We start from the raw sequence: 19,194 nt of genomic DNA, 5'->3' as shown, positions 1-19,194 counted from the left end.
AGGGAAAGTCATACCAAACTCTTCATATCTGGTTACTTTCTGCTCTTCTGAGAGTAGGAGTGTCATACCAATACTCTCTTCTTTATCCGTTGATGATTATGCTTTTAAAAAGTTTTCGCCTCTATCTTCGTAAATAAATACCTAAACATGAATGATAATTTAGATAAGATTTCATATATTCAAATAGTTCATATGTTTATTTGCATTTCTCTGCCTGGAAACCATAATGATCGCAATTAAAAGTTACTCAGGCTTTATCATTACTCCTACAACAAGGCGAACAGTTTACGAAATTCCAAGTAAGAACCGAATATTTGAGTGCACAAATAAAAAATACAAAAGCGAATAGCGCCGTTACATACGCTGTAGCACACAGATTGATTGTTGTAGCGTGAAAGTCATCAAAATGTGGTGAAAGGCTGATGGATGCCTGCCGAACGCGTACAACTAGTATGGACAAATACAAGAATGAGCCGTTCGGATCACATTTAGAGTTGTAATATATATACATAAGTGTATGTATGCGTGTGTACATACATATCTATATATGCCAAAATATTATTTGCCAGCATAATGTTTAAACACTTGCCACACGCACACACCAGCTTCATTCACACCATTGTGTGACAGCAAATCAAGGGGACAACACGCTTTACACCACAACACATTAGCCGTCCTCGCAATATGTGGCAACTTCAAAGCATATGCAGCCGCATGAAATGATTTCGGGTGTGGAAGAGTGGCGCACAGATAGCGCTCGCTTTCCATTGGCAGTAATGATAATTGCAAAGCCGTTGAGGATGGCTGCAATATTGATGCCAGCGTGCGTGTATGTCTGGGTGCGTGAGGAGTTGGTGTTCATGTTGTTGTTGCTGTGGCAGTGGCTGTGGCTGCTGCTATTAGAATCTAAAGTCTCGCATTAGTTGCGCCTGCAGGCACAACGTTCTTCAGTTGAGCGGGTGTGGCAAGTTGTCGCAAAGTAGTTGTGGTTTTATAATTACCATTTAAGCTACACATACATCTATACAAGCGCCTATACATATATGTATGTATGGATGGGAATTATGTACTCATTTGGAAATATTCAAATTTGTTCAAACATATATGGCAATGTACAATATTTGCATTAGCAGAGACCCTCGGGCACATGCCAAGGCGAAATTTCCATTCGACAGCCTCAAATTACGAAATATTAAAATTTTTGGTATTTTAGTTACTCACACATGCGCATGTTTATATGATATATAAGTTGATACTAGTTTATTCACGTATTTGTAGAGATAAAAAGTTTTAGCTGTAGAATAGTAGTTTCGCTGACAGTGTTTTTTTGGAGGAAAAATTATACAAAGTGCAAATATTCTACGATAATTTGAGATTGAGCGAGACCACTCAGCTCTCTTTCACACTGTCTTTCTCTCTTAAAGAGCACGAATAAAATATTTAGACAGTTTCCTCTCAATAATACTCCATTTAAATGCGTATAATTAATAGAGAATCAGATCTCAATTGTATAGTATCGAACAGAAGACACGCCTACAATCCATATAATGATATTTTAGAAAACTGTAAAATAATACACACTATTATTACATTATTATTCACAAATACCAACGTTTTTCATACACAAACTTAATTTTGATCGCTAAGTTTTGTATGACAGCTATATGCTATAGTCGTTCGATATGAAATATTTTTTCGGAGATAGTAACTCGGTCTTGGTGAATAACCCGTGAGAAATTTCGTGAAGATAACTTGTCAAATAAGAAAGTTATCCATAAAGAACTTGATTCAGATCGTTCAATTTGTATGGCAGCTATATGCTAGAGTGAACCGATCTGAACAAATTCTTTAGAGATTAAGTTATTGTCTTAGATTATAATTCATGTCGAATTTGGTGGGGATATCGTGTCAAATGGGAAAGTTTTCCATACAAGAACTTGATTCCGACTGTACAGTTTGTATGGAAACTACATCCTATAGTGATACGATATGGCTGTTTCCAACAAATGATTAGCTCTTTGGGATGGAAATAATGTGTACAAAATTTTAGACCGATATCTCAAAAACTGAGGGATTACTTCACATATACATATTCAGACGGATAGGCGGGAAGTTGAATGAAGTAATACTTAGTCCAGTGGTCCCGTGGTTTGACATGAGATGGGAGCAGGTTAGGTTAAGTAGATTAAAGTTTGCACTCTGGCTTTCGATTCTTCCTCTAAATATATATAAATTGAACGAGCATATGTATAGCAAATAAGTTCAGCCAATGACACCGACCAATGATGCCAACAGTCTTGGAGGAGAGACCCTCCTTTTGATGACGACCACAGCAAACGTAATATGGATTATAATTGAAGGGCATGCACCTGGAATGTCCGGTCCCTTAGTTGTAAAGTGCCGCTGCCCAGTTGGTTGATGTCCTCGTAAAAATAAGGGCTGACATCACCGCCGTCCAAAAAGTGCGATGAACGGGACCTGGACCGAGGCGACAAGGTCCTTGTGACTTCTAAAGTATTTAGTATAGTAGCCATTTTTATGTCGAATTTGCGGAATTAATGGGCACGAAAAAATGCTTTTTGACAAGTAAATTATCTTTCCATTTCCAGGTAACCGGAATTTCTTTTGAATATGGATGAAAGGAATATTTTATGGAGAGTCCGTTCAACTTTTAGAGTCTTCAAGAACTCGGTTTCAATGCCTTAAAAGTTTAAAATTGATAAAGGAGAAGAGAAGAGAATCGTTCACGTCCTAGTCGTGGTCAATATCGGTAGATTAAGAGATAGCGCCCCTATGTGAGAAGTGGGGTGCTTTGCAAAGAACTTGTGAACCGCTTAAGGAAACTACATAAATGACTACTTTCGAAAAATTTCCGTCGAAATTTTTTTGCCAATTTTGGTGTAATGGCAACGGTTCTTGAACCTTTTCGAATTGTATCGATGAAATCCGTATAAACATATTTTGCTTCAAGGTGCTTGGAAAACTCTGAATTGTAACTACACCAACAGTAACCTTCACTAGCTCATCGGGACTTAAAATAGACATTTAAGAACCTTTCCTCAATTTTTTATTTTATTTTACTAGCAAATTCTTTAGCTCGTGTCCACTGTGCCGTCGCATTAAAAGCGATTTTCGACAATTTCACAAATTCTATGTACATTTAACTATATGTAGTTGCATAATTATCAGTATGCATGCTCAAATATATCCCAGCTACACAATGAATTACAACTCGTATTGACTTTCCGGCGGCGCTCAATTTTCAACAAACTTTTCTACCAACTCGCTAACAATCGAAATGCCGAACACAAAGGATTTGCGCTGCCGCATGAGCAAGTTACCCGAGCGTAGTGGGGGTGGTGGGCGCGTTTTAAGTTTTATTACACTTGAAATTTCCCCTTCACTTTTTAAATATCACACCTTTAATGGCTTTTATTACCGCTATCGGTGTACCGTAATGTAATTTTAGACTGAAAGTTATTCATATGAACATAAAGACATGCTTAGAGCTTAGATAAGGTATGTAGTTAGTTGAAGGTGGGGAAAGATTAAGTAGTTTTGATGTAATTTAGAGTGGTGGACTATTTGGAGCTTTGGTTGTTATTCGCTCAAGAGGCTTTAACTGTAAGTGAGTTTGTGATTAGAGAGAAAATTGAGTATACAATTTTTTATATGACATTTTGAAAAGCAACGTATTTGTATATATAAATTCTCTATACTAATATTCGTTATAATCCTCCTAGAATTTCAATACGTTTCTTCGTGAATCTATGTTAGAATATTCTAAGAGTCTTCTAGCTACCATGATTCCGGCCCGGCAGAGTTCTTTAACGTCAAAAATAAAGAAGTTTTCATAAATTCAGCTACACAATTGCAGAGCTGAGACAGAGATGCTGAGTTCTAACTGCAGTTACCTTAAGATGAGTCGTATAACCGATTTCAATAGAGTCTTCAGCCCACAGTATTGGTAGTTCAGTCCGACGGCGGAAAACCCTTAAATCAAAAAATTTAGCTGTAAGGTACTTGACTAGAATCTTTCTATAATAGCAGTTGACTGCCAAAAAGTCGTCTAAAAAGAAAGAGACGGCTCGATTACCCTTCAATTCTTTTAACCAAGCTACAGCCGTGGTTCCTAGACTTACTTTCAAACAAAATACAACCTTCTCAGCTTTCCTTCTATGTCTTCGTTCAGTTTTTTACCTTAGTATTTTCTGCGCTAAGTCAATTATCGAATTCCACGAAAAGCATATAGAAAAGGTCAAAATTTTAACCCTAATCGTTAATGGCCATTAGTGAAGCCACCAAGTGTAAGGCCAAATGATTTTTGGCCCCGCTAAGTGTAAACAAAAGGGTCGTTAACCTCACCAAAGGTCACTGACCTCAAATAGGTTGTTGAATTTGATAATTGTAAGCAAAAGGTTTGTGTCCACGCCAAATGTTAACATATAGGTTAATCACTTCGCCACAGATCATTGACCTCAGGAGGCGATATTGATCTCGCAAAATGTAAAAAAAGGTTTATTAAACTCATCAAGGATCGTTGACCTCGCTGTTGTATAAAAAAAGAGGTAATTGACCTCACAAATGGTTGTTGTCATTGCTAAATGTAAACAAAGGGTAGTTGTCCTTGCAAAATGTAAGCAAAGGAGTCATCATTAAAGTTATAATAAATCCTTAAAAAACTAGCCATCTAACCCTTGTTTAATAAAGCTTTTTATAATCCACTTCCAAATACTTTCACACTCATATCACTCTATCCGCTTCTCTAATTAAAAATTAGCGTCTGATTAATTGAATTAATGAAACAAATTAGCAATGAGTGTGAAATATTCAAGTCGTGGGGAGAAAAATAAACAAAAGCGCTGTTTTGCATTAACCTAGCTTAGAGTGTTGCAGTCACGTAATTAGCTTAAAGGGAGGGGAAGAACTATCTAAAGAACTCTTTTGAAAAACCTTAAAAAAATTAAAACTCTTTTACTATACAATTGAGTGATTTTCATATGAAATTGCTTTAATTTTATGGGAGTTTATAAGTATTAGTGTATATATAAAATTTGTTGCATAAATAACCTTGCCACTAATTGCTTATAAACAAAGGACATTGCTACTAATATGAACAAGATAATATTAAATATTAAAAATGTGGGAGTGAAGAACAAAGAGTAAAATGAAGCCATTAGAAAATATGTTTCTCCTTGAAGAACCGAACTACGAAATTGAGTCAATCTAGTTTCCCTTAGTAGTAATATCTGCAATAATTACACATAGTAATAGGTTATCTATTCTAAAACATGCAGTCCAATTTTGCCGATATGACTCTGGAGTAAACCTCTGAAGAAACTTTTTTCGGACACTTCGTATTTTTATTGAATAAATCCGGAAATTATTTGTGATAAGATTATTGTTGATATGAATTTTTTGAAGTAGTACAACGTTGATACAGGCAATGATAACTTCGAAGTTCCTTTATAATCACAGAGAGGTTTTTAGTGGTTATTATTTCAGTTCCACTAGACGCATATGGTTTATTAAAGCACAGATTAGCTTGGATCTTGGACAATAACTTTAATGAAGTCAGGTTTTGTAGATTTTCCAAAGACTACTGCATAAATTGGTTGGGCTTAAAGCAGTGATATTGGTTCCATAATTCCAAATCAAGTAGAAATGGTCAGTAGTAGGTTCATGATCTGCTCAGTTGAATTAACCGAACCTCAATTTTCCCGTCATCATTTTGAGTTCCGACAGGTCAACTTAACCACTTATGTGGTTCAAGTGGTTTCTGTATACTGCACATACCGCAGTGCCTGATATTTTGTTTCATTGGTATTGCTGTTCTACCAAGAGTATTTTACACCCTTATCACTTGGAAACAAACTATGTTGTACTGGTAATATCTAAAAAACTCTTTACAGTAAAAATGAAATCTATAATGGAACAGCAAGAAAAGTTTTCAAATAGCTATATGGGCAATTTTCTTCTTCTTCGCCGCAGCATCAAGGATGTAAAGAATCTACTAAATTTGGTTGACCTGGAAATGAAAAAGTGGGCTTGGAGCAAAGCAGTGTCTAAATTCGGTATTAATTCGAAATAAACTCGTTCGTGTTCTATTAAAAAGGGATATTTCTAAGTCCTATGGTGTATATTGATTACATTCTCATCTTGTTCCACTCATATTAAAATATTTATTTTGATAAAGGGTGGGAGCAACTGGACCGTACAACAGATGAAATAGCCATTTTTAGAAGTGAAAGCTATTGAAAAATAAAAATCAATGGACATTCTAGATTTTCTAAAGCAAGCTTATCTTCTTCTTGTTCTTCTTCTGCTATCTTTATGATACTCTCTTTCTCTCTCTTGATGATAATCTGAACACAGAATATTAAGTTTGCTATGAGCTTGTAGCACCCAGAATGAATCTTCGTATACCCTATAAGGTACATAACTGATAAGCGTGATGCATTGCGTCGATTTAGCCCCATCCGTCTTTCTCTGCGTCTGCAGATTCGCAAACAATCTTATTTTACGAAATTGGTATTGATCAGATCAATATAGTATATAGATTCCATACAAACTGGTCGATCAAAATAAAGTTCTGCTTGGAATTTTTTTGAGAAGTCCAATATAGCTTCGAAATGCTCTCTATTAAAATTTAAAAGGAATAATATAAGAACTCAAGTAGGGGTGCTAAGAGTTGATTGTCTAAAAAGCAGATATGCTATAGGGTGGGCACTATAAAATTTTAAATTTAAAGATAGGGCGTAGAAGATTGAGTGTAGCGTTTGCTGTATGATACGTAGCGCCGTCCTGCTGGAACCAAATGTTGTCCAAGTCTCCCTCTTCAATTTGCTTCAAGAAAAATTCGGTTCGGTTCGCGATATCGCTCACCATTGATTGTTACGGCGGTTAACGTAACCATCGAGGTGGAAATGAGCCTCGTCCGAAAAGATGATTTTTCGGCAAAATTGACCATCCTCGGTCAAACGATCTTCTGCCCAATCTGTCAATATTTCCCAGTTTTCTTCTAATGAATAGCGAACCATTTCGTAAATTTTAGACTTTTTACTGAATTACTTTCTGACTGGTATTTGACGTTTTCAATGTCGAAATATACATAATTCAAATTTAAAACGCTAGATGGCCCACCCGTTAGTAGACTATAAATGCCATATAACATATAATATTAACGACTATTGTAGAAGTGGTATGCATGTAGTAAGGCTCTACGAGTATATAGGAAAAGAACCACAATTATCGGTCGACGACGTGTCGGAAGTAGCACAGTCGAACTTCATAAGAAGAACAGGGTGGTTCACAGAAAAACCAGTGGATGGTATTTTAGTTTAGTGGTTTCACAATGGGCCTCCTAAAACCTTGTGCGTCGTTAAACAGTCAATCTACCTAACGAACCTACCTCGGTGCTGCCGAAGTTAAACAAACCAGACTTTTCGAAAATATATTAAAGAAAATGCAATCCTTCTAAGTAGACCTTGGTATATAACTCTGCACAAGCGCAAATTTGAAGTAGTTGCAGATGTAGTGGTTTGGTGTTACTATCGCATGCGATCGCAAGAGCATGCAAAGGACTAAAAGGAACTTAATCACGTGAACTGCGACGCACCGTTAAGCTAAAAAGGCGCTGCGTCACACAACCGAGGGCACAAAAATGAATCAATAAATGCATGAAATATAATTTTCCAATCAATTAATTTTTGAAGCAACGTCCACTACATGACCGCATCAGACGCACCGCACCGCACCGCAACGCGACTCACTAGACCGGAATCGAAAGTCATTGAGTGCGCACGGCACGGACGGATGCCTGCTTTGCCTATCGCATCGGTGACACACATACACACACTCATATACGTGTATATATGTATGAGTGAAAAGGTTGAAATGTGGGTTGACTGCTTCCTGCTCGTCGCAACTGTATGAAATTCACTTACCCCGCCCGTAACTACTCAGCATGGGATCGATTTTTCACCTGACCTCATCTCACCACCATCACCCTTCTTTTTTGAGTTTTGTTGTTGTTGTTGGTTTTTATTGTTTACGCTCAATGGCCGTTGGAGTAGATTGCATGTTTGACTGCTGTATTCAACCGCTTGAACCTGACCGTTGCCAATGTTGACGCCGAAGTTGCGGTTCGATGTTTACTGTCAACATAAACGTACAACAACAATAACAACAGGAATTCGATTGGGTATGCGTGCAAACAGTAAGGATGTAATACACGCACGTAAAAATACGCAAACAAGCACACAAGCATGTGTTTTTTGTTTGGTATTGGGTACGCATTAGGGTGGGTCGTAAATGTAGAGGCGACATTTTTTATTAATTTGTTTTTAGTTTTAACTATGAAATGGAAGCATCTTTAATTTAAGATGTTTTTGTTTTGGTGGTGATTATAGATCCCGGTTAGGGTGTGTTCTGGTGAAAATTTAGACCGGTTTATGGTGAGTGGTACACGCCTTAATGTTTTCCAATCAAAAAAGAAAACAATTTTTACTTAATGTGCTTTTGCCGATTGAAGGTGTTCGAAAAATAAATCAGCTCGTAAGTGCCACCCTAATGTTCACGTAAGTCATATGTTATCGTATTCATGAAAAAATAGCAAAAATAAAATTTTTAATTTTTATCACTTATAATTTTTACATTTTTTCTGATTCTGATTCCTTTATATTTTAAGTATCACCCTAATGTAATACAATTCATTGGAAACCTGTAACGAAAATAATATTTGTGTATATTTTAAAACACAAAACCACAAATTTTGCCGTGACATGTCTTCAAATTGATTTTGCTTCTTTTATTTTTAAGTACCACCCTAATGTATTTAAATTTTTTGCAAAACAGAAACAAAAATATTATTACGCATATTTTGTCGTGACGTGTAATCAAACTTATTTCTATTATTTTTTAAGTACCACCCTAATGTATTAACATTTCTTGCAAAACTGAAACTAAAATAATATTGTTTCATAATTTAAAGCTCCAGATCGCAGTTTAAGGTAAAATATATAATTATTGATTAAGATTATGAAGTATTAGGGTGTGCTCTGACCACGACTTTAAAATCCAGAATTAGCATTTATTTTTATTTAATCGACTTTGAACGCATTTTCATTACTAGAATCGAGAAAACTAAGAAAAAAATTTAAATCTATAATATTTTTACGAATCACCCTAATGCACGTATATGTGCATATACCTTGAAAATCCACTGAAGCGTTCAATAGCTGGGCGTTGGACGACAGAAATTTGATGGCATATGTATATAGTTGGCAAGGCGGGTCACTCATGTGGCAAGGTGTGTGTGTGTGTTGCCACCAAATCATGAAGACCCGAATACAAAAGGGTCAACGCAAAAAAGCAACAACAACAAAAAAGTACTTTTAATGCTTTGCTTGGCTGCTGCTGCGCGTTCAATCACGAAAAACGGGGGCGACATAAATTGTTGACTTACTGAACCTAAAATATGACATTACAACAACAGCAACAATAGTTATGCTAGTAGTAGTAGTAGTAGTAGAGGACGTGGCACATGCCAATATCAAATCAAACTGCATAGGTCAAAAAGCATGCAGGAGGCAAGTCAGTCAGCCAGTCAGCGCTGTATGCGCTGGACGGACGCCATGTGGTATGAGTGACATACTGAAGTTGCAGACATTTTACATGGCGTTGTGTTTGGATGTGTGCGTGCGTGCTGGCGTCACCTGTATGGAGGCAAATATACGTACACGCCTATGTAAATACAAGTAAGTACATACTTATATACGGATATATATACAAACGTATACACACACACATATTATATATGAACATATTTTTTCAGCATGTCTGATTCAAGGTAGCTGTAGTTGTTGTTGTATTCGGTGCGCGCCGATGCATGCATAATTTTTGAGTTCAATTTCAATGATTTTCATGGACTCGTTAGCCTAATTTACTCTCCGGCAGCAGGCGAGCGCAAGACTGCCAACGAACGTGTGTGTCGCTGCCGCTGTGCGTCTGTCCCTTTTTACATATGTACAAGTATGTGCGTGTGCGTGCGTGTAAAATCGAAATTTCTACATTTATTTGCGTGTTACGTTGCATGCAAGTGTGTGTGTGTATGTGTGTTGGTCATCATATAATTTTCATTTCAATGATTTTCTCTATGAATTTCAATTTTGCACAATTTGTTGCTATTCTTCAGCTGCCATGTGCTGACCGTACACAGTTATTTGTGTAATTTGTTGCTTTCTCGCACTTTCTAAAATGCCAAAATGCTCAGTAATGTGCTTTAATATGTGTATTTAAGCATGTGTGTGTGTGTGCCCATTGCCATCTCTATTCATAGCCAATAAGCGTTGTGGCATAATTATTTCGATGAGCTGGTCCGAATTTTGCTTGTTTTACATAAATTCTCTGATTTATTTGCAAGAAGTAATTAGATGCTTTGATTTGTATATGTAAATAAATATGTGTGTGTGGGTAAATATAAATTTAAGCTAATTATACACTGAGTAGGATAGATTAAGTTTGCTACGATGTCTGTAACACCCAAACAGTAAATATATTTATGTATGTACATATATAAAGTAAGTACATATATATTACCACTTTTATACCTCAATTTAGCCATTTTCATCTTTATTAACGCGTACTAGTCCCTCAGTTTTTGTGATATTGCTCTGAAATTCTGCACATTTTCTTTTCCCTTCAAGAAGTTGTTAATTTGTCGTAATCGCCTCTATCGGACTACTATAGCATATAGCTGTCATACAAACTGATGGAGCAAACTGAAGTCCTAGTATGGAAAAGTCTTTTATTCGTCAAATTATCTTAACAAAATTTAGCACAAGCTATAACCTAAGATTCCGCTATTATATCCGAAAATTTTGTTTACATCGGGTAACTATAATACATACGTGTCACACAAACTGATCGATTAAACTCAAGTACTTGTATGGAAAACTTTTTTATTTGTAAGGGTATCTTCTTGAAATTTTGCACTTATATTTACCTAAAGTACGGAAAGAATTTCTGAAGATTTTGTTTAGATCGGGTAATTATAGCATATAGCTGTCATACAAACTGATCTTAAAAACTGAAGTCTTTCTATGGAAAACTCGTTTATTTGTTAAGCTATCTTGACAAAATTTGGCACAAACTATTATCTAAAGTACCGCTATAATTTAATAAACTTTGGTTTAGATCGCATAATTATAGCATATATCTGCCATACAAAGGTTTGCTTTGAAAGCCAAGTCCTTGTATGGAAAACTGTTTTGTATGTTAAGCTATCTTGACAAAATTTGGCATAAACTAATATCTATAGTATCACTTTAATATCCGAAAATTTTGCTAAGATCGGGTAACTATAGCATATAGCTGTCGTACAAACTGATCGATTAAATTCAAGTCCTTGTATAGAAAACTTTTTTATTTGTAAAGATATCTTAGCGAAATTGTGCACAGATGTTTACCTAAGACACTCCTTACATATCGAAAGATATGGTTCAGATCGAGCAACTATAGCATATAGCTGTCATACAAGCTGACCGATCACACTCAAGTCCTTAATGGAAAATCATGCAAACCACTGTAGGTACGTTCGCTCAGCTAAAGGCATAGTCAACATATTCATTATACTTAATAATATTCACCTCAAGGTTTTTTCATATTAAAATTATGAGGAAGAACTGCCCCAGAAATTACATGCATAAAGTTCGACTTATTTGTATGGAAACGAAATACTTGTTGTTTACGCTTCATATTTCATGACATTTGTTTACTGAAAAAGACGCAGAAGGAAATTAGCTTTCTACCACATATTCGGACTATTGCAACAATGTTATAATAATTATGTTAAGTCATCTATTGACAAACCATACGAATATAATTATAAGCCCTATACGTGTATAATTAGACGAGAATATAAATATGCACATATACTTATATTTATACATATGTATAGATATAATATATATTTACTGCTATTTGCCAACTTTCATAATGAAATTGATGCTTAACGACATGTCTCACATTTCGGAGACAATTGTTTTATTGATGCAGTATCACATTACAACAAAAAGCAAACGAGGTTAAATTATATAAAAATAAGTCGCATGCTAGCAAAAGCTGTATGCAAATGTGTGACGATGCATGTGCAGCTAAATAAAAGCATGTGTATGTAATTCTAAATAAGCGTGTACAAATTTAATTATATAAATACTGAGATCTGTATATATATATAGCTGTAAAATGGTACATATGAATACGTTAGATATATGTATACTATATATAGAATGTATATCCTACTATTGACTTCTACCAAAATAACATCGAAAATGAATAATTTTATTTGGAAGCTTATTCGAATTACATTCAAGAATAGTGCTCGACAGCGTTGAGAAAAGTATCTGGATATATGTACAGGTATATGCATGTACATTAGGGTGCGCAAAAAAACCGGAAAATTTTTTCGCTTCGAACTCTCAAAAATTTGTTGATAGACACTTCTAAGAAAGGTTCTTAATATATGTACATATGCACAAACATTAGGGTGGGTCGAACATTTTCGAATATTTTTTTGCTACGTATTCTAAAAAGCTGGTTGACAGATATCTCTAAAAAATGTTCTAGATATACATATGTACATTAGGGTGGGTCGAAAAAAAATTTCGTTACGTTCTTGGTTAATAAACTCCCTCTAGGAAAAGCTTTCTAAATATGTGCGCTTATTTGTAAATAGTAGATCCACCGCCCAACGGTTTTCTATTTCTTTCTTACTATTAGATAGAAATCTTCATGTCTCCCTTTCAACTACATGATGAAATATTTCTTTTTATGGACTTTGTTGGGAATTTTATGTTCCCAAACTATGGCGATTTTTTGTAAATCTAACCGTATTTTAAGATACTAACATTTAAAAATTGATTATTTAAAAAAAAATTTCCTATAACTTAAATAAATTAGCGAAACAAACTCTTCGGTTGGTAGGAAACTTACCGCTCAATAAAAAAACTTACCGCTTGACCCACCCTAATGTATATATATATATATGTATATACATATACATATATATGTAAATATGCTATACATAAACACGAAAACTAGACTCAGACCTTTTATTCAAACAGCTTTAACTTTTTTTGACCCACCCTAATGTAAATATATAAATATCGTGTACACTTGTGCTCATATAATTAATAATAAACACAAAAACTGCACTAGACCTTTTATTCAAACAGCTATAACTTTTTTTGACCCACCCTAATGTATAAGTATATAAATATCATATACACTTGTGCTCATATAATTAATAGTAAAAACAAAAACTGCACTAGACCTTTTATTCAAACAACTATCGCTTTTTTTACCCACCCTAATGTATGTATATGTGTATAAATATCTTATATATGTATAAACACAAAAACCAGACCTAGACCTTTTATTCAAACAGCTATCTTTAAAAAAAATAACACAAACGTACATACGAACATTGTTTACTGAGCACATATCCTTGTATATACATATGTACATAATATGTACATATTATGTACATACTTACCAACACTTTGAGCGCCTCCAAACATTATGCACGCACATTTAACCGACAAAGTCAGCGAGTTAATTGACGGTAGCCGAGTGTGTCGAACGGTACGAGCACACCTATTTAATTATCTCATGCATCACACTTAATTAAATTCTATGAACCCACAGACGTAGCTGCTCGCATACAAATGCGCATGTTATTACACTGACACGCACTACACACACACAGACATATACACGCGATTAAACGCGGAAACCGCAGTTTTAAATAAACTTTACATGAAAACGCACAAAGCAGCGTTGCCACATGCAAACGCACACATACTCACATATGCGCAAATACCTTTATAGGCACAAAGTTAGTCGCGGCTTGCTAGGTGCTCACCAACACTTAGGAATTTACATGTGAGAGTAAGTATAAATATATAGAAGTTTTTACTTGTGTGTATGTATATATGTATGTGTATATATGTGTAGATATGTATATAGTGTAAAGGCTCCAGTTTTTCTGGCCTTTGATGTAAATTGTTCTGCAGCGTACAACAACAATAACGAGTACTTTGTTTCAAGTTATAGCAGCAAGTGGCGAATTCGCTTTAAACGCTACTAATATCATATGGCTGAATTACTGGTGCTCACTTTGAAATAAATATACACTCATATATAGTTTATGCTCCAGCTAGATGCTATAAAAGAATATATATTTAGAGGATATATTAAAAATATAAGTTTAAATATGTTTTATTATTAAATTTTTAAATTACTTTTTCAAAAATATCTTAAGCACGTTGTCTTAAAATTTTCAAAAATAATACAAAATCAAATAAGAACCCATAAATCAAGTATAATAAAATGTTTTTGTTTTAAAAATTAATTTTTTTTATTTAAAATTTTTTTGGCACTTTAGTTTTGAAACTTTTCATAAAACAAATTTAAATTTTTTGAAATTTTTGTAAAGAAATTGAAAACCAACAACACGTGATCGTTCTTCTATATTTCTGTGTTAATTTTATTACACTTCCTATCATTTCATCTCTCAACAAAATTAGTGTTGACATTAAGTGGAGCAACAGTGCGTATACGTAACCACACCTGAGTGTATAAAAGGCTATGCTGGTATGTACGTAAAGCCATTGTAGACCGTGTGACATTAAAATTACCACAAAAATCATTATTACTTTCCGTGTGGTTATGTAGTGATGTATGAATATACAAAAATTAAAAAAACATAAACAGGAAATTAAACAAAAATATAAAAAACATTTATTTTGAATTATAAACCCAAAAAAATTGTCATATACAATCTAAAAAAAAATCAAATTAATTTTTTTAACATGGAAGAGAATTGTAAAGTGTTTTTTTCATAGGGGCGCTACAAAAGTAGACCGATAGGTCCAACAAACGGCGCCATATTTTTTCCGCTCTTTTCATATTTCTCTTTAGTAAATTTTGCCATTTTATCATGGAACGATATACGATCCAACAACGCGCCAAGTTATAAAAATACTACCAAAATTAGGACTCAATGGGCTCACTATGTCCAATTTTTGGTTGTCATAATCGTCCTGTCAGATCAACAATTCAGCGGCTAGTGGAAAATTTTTAATCCACAAGCATAATACAAAATATGTCCGTTCCAGTGAGACGTAGAAGTGCCCATACTATCGAAAATATTTCTACCGCCAGAGCATCAATTGAGAAATACCCAAATCAGTCTCACCCACGTCATTCTTAAGCGTTGGGCATCTCTGTGCCGTCGTTTTGGAGAATTTTGCGAAAAGATCTTGGTATGCGAGGTTTGACAACTGATTTGAGACTGATTTTATTACCGCGCTTGTGGTAAACCTGTGACCTTGAAATTCCCTTCTATCTTTTTTCGGCATCCATCCCCTCTCCATTGATACATATATCGCTCTAGCTTGTTTAGTTCGCCTGCTGCGTCAAGTTGAGTAGACGTGTGTTTGTAGTGCTCGTCACGAAAATGGAAAAACGAAATCAAGAGCAACGCGTCGCGATAAAATTTTATGCCAGATTGGGCGAAACAGCTTCGGAAACGTACGCTAAAATTGTAAGAGTCTATGGTGATAGTGCTCTTAGTCGTGCTAAAGCTTACAATGGTTGTCTCCGTGTGCCCCCCGCCCGAAAAGAGCTCGCATGAGCAAGTCGAAGGTGAAAACGATGATTATTGCCTTCTTTGATAGCCGTGGAATCGTCCACATAGAAAACTGTGAATCAAGTCTACTATTGCCAAGTACTCGAAAGATTTCGAAAACGAGTCAGCAGGGTGCGCCCAGACATCGCTCCTAACTGGATCCTTCATCACGACAACGCGCCGTGCCACACCACCCTCAGCGTGTCCCAGTATTTGGCCTCTAAAGGGATCGCCATGTTGCAGCAGCCGCCTTATTCGCCCGACATGTCACCTGTGACTTTTTTTTGTTTTCTAAAACAAAATCGGCGGTCAGAGGAACCCATTTTGTGTCGATTACGAACATCCAGGCGGCCGTGACGAGGGTACTCGCGGACATCCCAGTCGAAGCTTTCCAGAAATGTTACGAAGCACGGAAAACGCGCTGGAATTGCAATATAGCTGCCCAAGGGCACTACTTTAAAAGTGATGGCAGAGTTGTAGAATAATTTTCAAATATACGGTTTTTATGGAATCAGTCTCATTACTTAATTGTCATATCTCGTATACCGCAGTATAAGGAAATACAAGCCTTTTTCGCTCTCTCTTCGATATTCGAGTTCCATGAAGCTTCCTATCCAGGATGAGCCCTAGATATTTCACTGTGTCATATCTACGATATTGGTGGCAACCCAGCGCAGCAGACCGCAACAGCTTTGTGATAAATGACACGAGTACGCTAAAAAATAATGCGGCATTAAAAAACAAACAAAACAACAGCACAGAACCAAACAATTTGCAGCTCTGAGAAAATTTTAAATGTGTTGGTATACCGCCGCAGCTTTGGATTGGTGCAATGGTGGCGGTAGCGGTACTTGTTGTACATACGACAAACCAAATGAGCAACGACGATAAAAAAAATATTATCGCATCTTTTTCCGAGAATTTACGAACAATCACGCATATGTACATATATTTACATGTATATGTATATATACTCATACAAATATTTACAAATATAAATATGAACTCTACTCCAGCAGCTCCGGTGCAGGTGCTTATGACAAAATGTCAACAGAAGTCAACAGGCATACACGGAGTACACATACTCACTCATACGACATGTCGCTGCCCTGCGGTGTTGTGGCATGCAACAGTGCACGTTTGCTGCGAAAAGAATATTTGATCCAGCTGCCAGTCTATCAGCTCCGAATTTTTGGATTTGCCTGCACTTTGCCAACGCCATATTAAATTTGCAACTTCCGCTACTTGTCAGGCTCATCAGTATTTCGTTGCTGCCGCCACGTTGATGCATGTTGCAGCCGGCTTGAATCAAATTACAAGCGGCAAAACGAGCACAAGCGTTTGTTACAATACCTATGTGCAGACATATGTATATATATATATTTTATATATATACATACATATATATTGTGTTACTTGCAAGCAGCAACAAAAACAAAAGGGTAGGTGGAAGTATGGCGCAGAAAAAAATGCAAGCTTTTTTTATAACTAAAAAGTGTTAATTTTTGAAAACATGTTTGCTATTAAAAAGAAGAAGACTTTAATTTTTTTTTCAAAATGTTTTTTCGAGTTTAAAAATTATGAAATCCAGTTGTTGGTTCGAAAATAAAAGATTTGGCATTGCAAACAATACATTTTCTCAAGATAATTGAATAAATATGTAAGTTTTCTAAAATATTTCGATTATGGATTAAAAGCACCAGCAGAAAGAGCAAACTTTTTTAAATATTTTTCTTTAGAAGATTTGGCACTTAATAGCATTATTTTCGAAGGATCTGGTTCGTGACTTCGGTAAAATAAAATTTCATATCCCTAAATGTAGGCAGCATTTATTTATTATCTGCTTTAAGACATACATACATAAAATTTGTCTTAAAATACGCCAATTTATGCTTTCAAAGTAGGAAGTATTGTAATGTTAACACTTTAGGTAGACGCCTAACCATAGAATATATAGTATACTAATGCAACCAAATTCGAAGGTGAGTTTTGTCCATTTCATTTCCGTCAAAGTCACCCCCTTCTGCTGCAATACACTTATGCCAACGAATTTTCCAATCATCATAGCATCCTTCCTCGTGATGGCCATCAGAGCCTTCTCCGATTAACCTTCTATATCCTCAATTGAGTCGAAACGGTGTTCTCGGAACTCGATTTTAGTTGAAAATGTGGCGAAATGATCACGAGTAACCAATGCAGTATGAAATGGTGCATTATCGCTCTTCTTTAAGCGATTCTACTAAGTTAAGTCGACTATTTTTTCTGGCAATTTTTTTAATATTTTTAATAATTTTCTAATCAAAATTGTCAAATAAGCTTGTTCATATAACTCTTTAGGTTTGCGAATTTGATAAATTATTACTTTTGCGCCTAAATGTAGACAACATTTTTACTTCTAAGGTACTTTGATTATGGAAATAAGTAGAAAACATCATCTAACTTTAAGATCTTTCGAAGCAAAACTGAAAGCTGTTCTACTAACTTAAGTCGAATATCTTTTCTAGCAAATTTTCTCATATTTTCAATAATTTCCCAATCAAAATTGTTAAATATTCTTAATTATATGACTCTCTAGGTGTTCGACTTGGCTAAAATTTTACTTTTGCGCCTGAATGTAGGCAACATTTTATTTGATTTGACTTCCGAGATATTTTGAGTATCGCAGTGAGTAGGAAACGTTGCTTATCTTCGAGAGCTTGCAATATTTTCTAAATTTCAATATTTTCAATAGGATCATAATCTCACTCTCAAAATAATTACGGAAAATTAAGAGCTCAACGGTATTGTTAAAATCATAAAACTGTTATGCTTTTGTTTAAGATACAAATTTCTATGCTTATAGCTCTGTAGGAACATACATATTTGCTGGTCTTAATTCCTTAAAACCACAGTTCAGTAGTATCTTTCGGAACAATCTTTGAAAAATACTCATTTTCGTATACTGAATTTCATATTATCTGCTACGGTCTAAGTAAATATTTCGCTAATTAACCCTTAACTCTCTATACGACTTTCAAAAATTCATTCGAAGCTTCATAACTAACCACTAATTCCTTAATCGACTTCCGAAACTTCATTTAAGGCTTCAAGGGATCCACAGAAAATCAAAAATCAATTTGAGTGCCAAAATTTGAAATGGATCTAACTTAGAAACTAAACCAACTTATATCCTCACACTCAAGTTCAATTTCCAATCTCCTTGAGCGGAAATGCGAGTACATGTCAATATAAAAAATATTACTTGCAACTATAAGTATGTTATCGTATAGCTAGCTATGAAGGCATCAAGTGGTGTTCGCGCAAAAACGCTGAAGGATGACAGACAATTTGTGCATACGAGTATCAGTTATGAGTGTATTATGACATGCAACAAACGACGTTTCGCCATTGTTGTTGCGAAATGCCCGCATGCAAGTAGTTCACAAATAAACAATAGCAAACAACAACAGCAGCAATGTGTCAATAGGAAACCATGTGAAAAAAGTCCACAGCATATTTGATTA

This window comes from Bactrocera dorsalis, chromosome 3 (genome assembly GCF_023373825.1).
Source record: "Bactrocera dorsalis isolate Fly_Bdor chromosome 3, ASM2337382v1, whole genome shotgun sequence".
In the NCBI taxonomy this organism is placed as follows: Eukaryota; Metazoa; Arthropoda; class Insecta; order Diptera; family Tephritidae; genus Bactrocera; species Bactrocera dorsalis.
Note: the sequence above shows the minus strand (reverse complement) of the source record.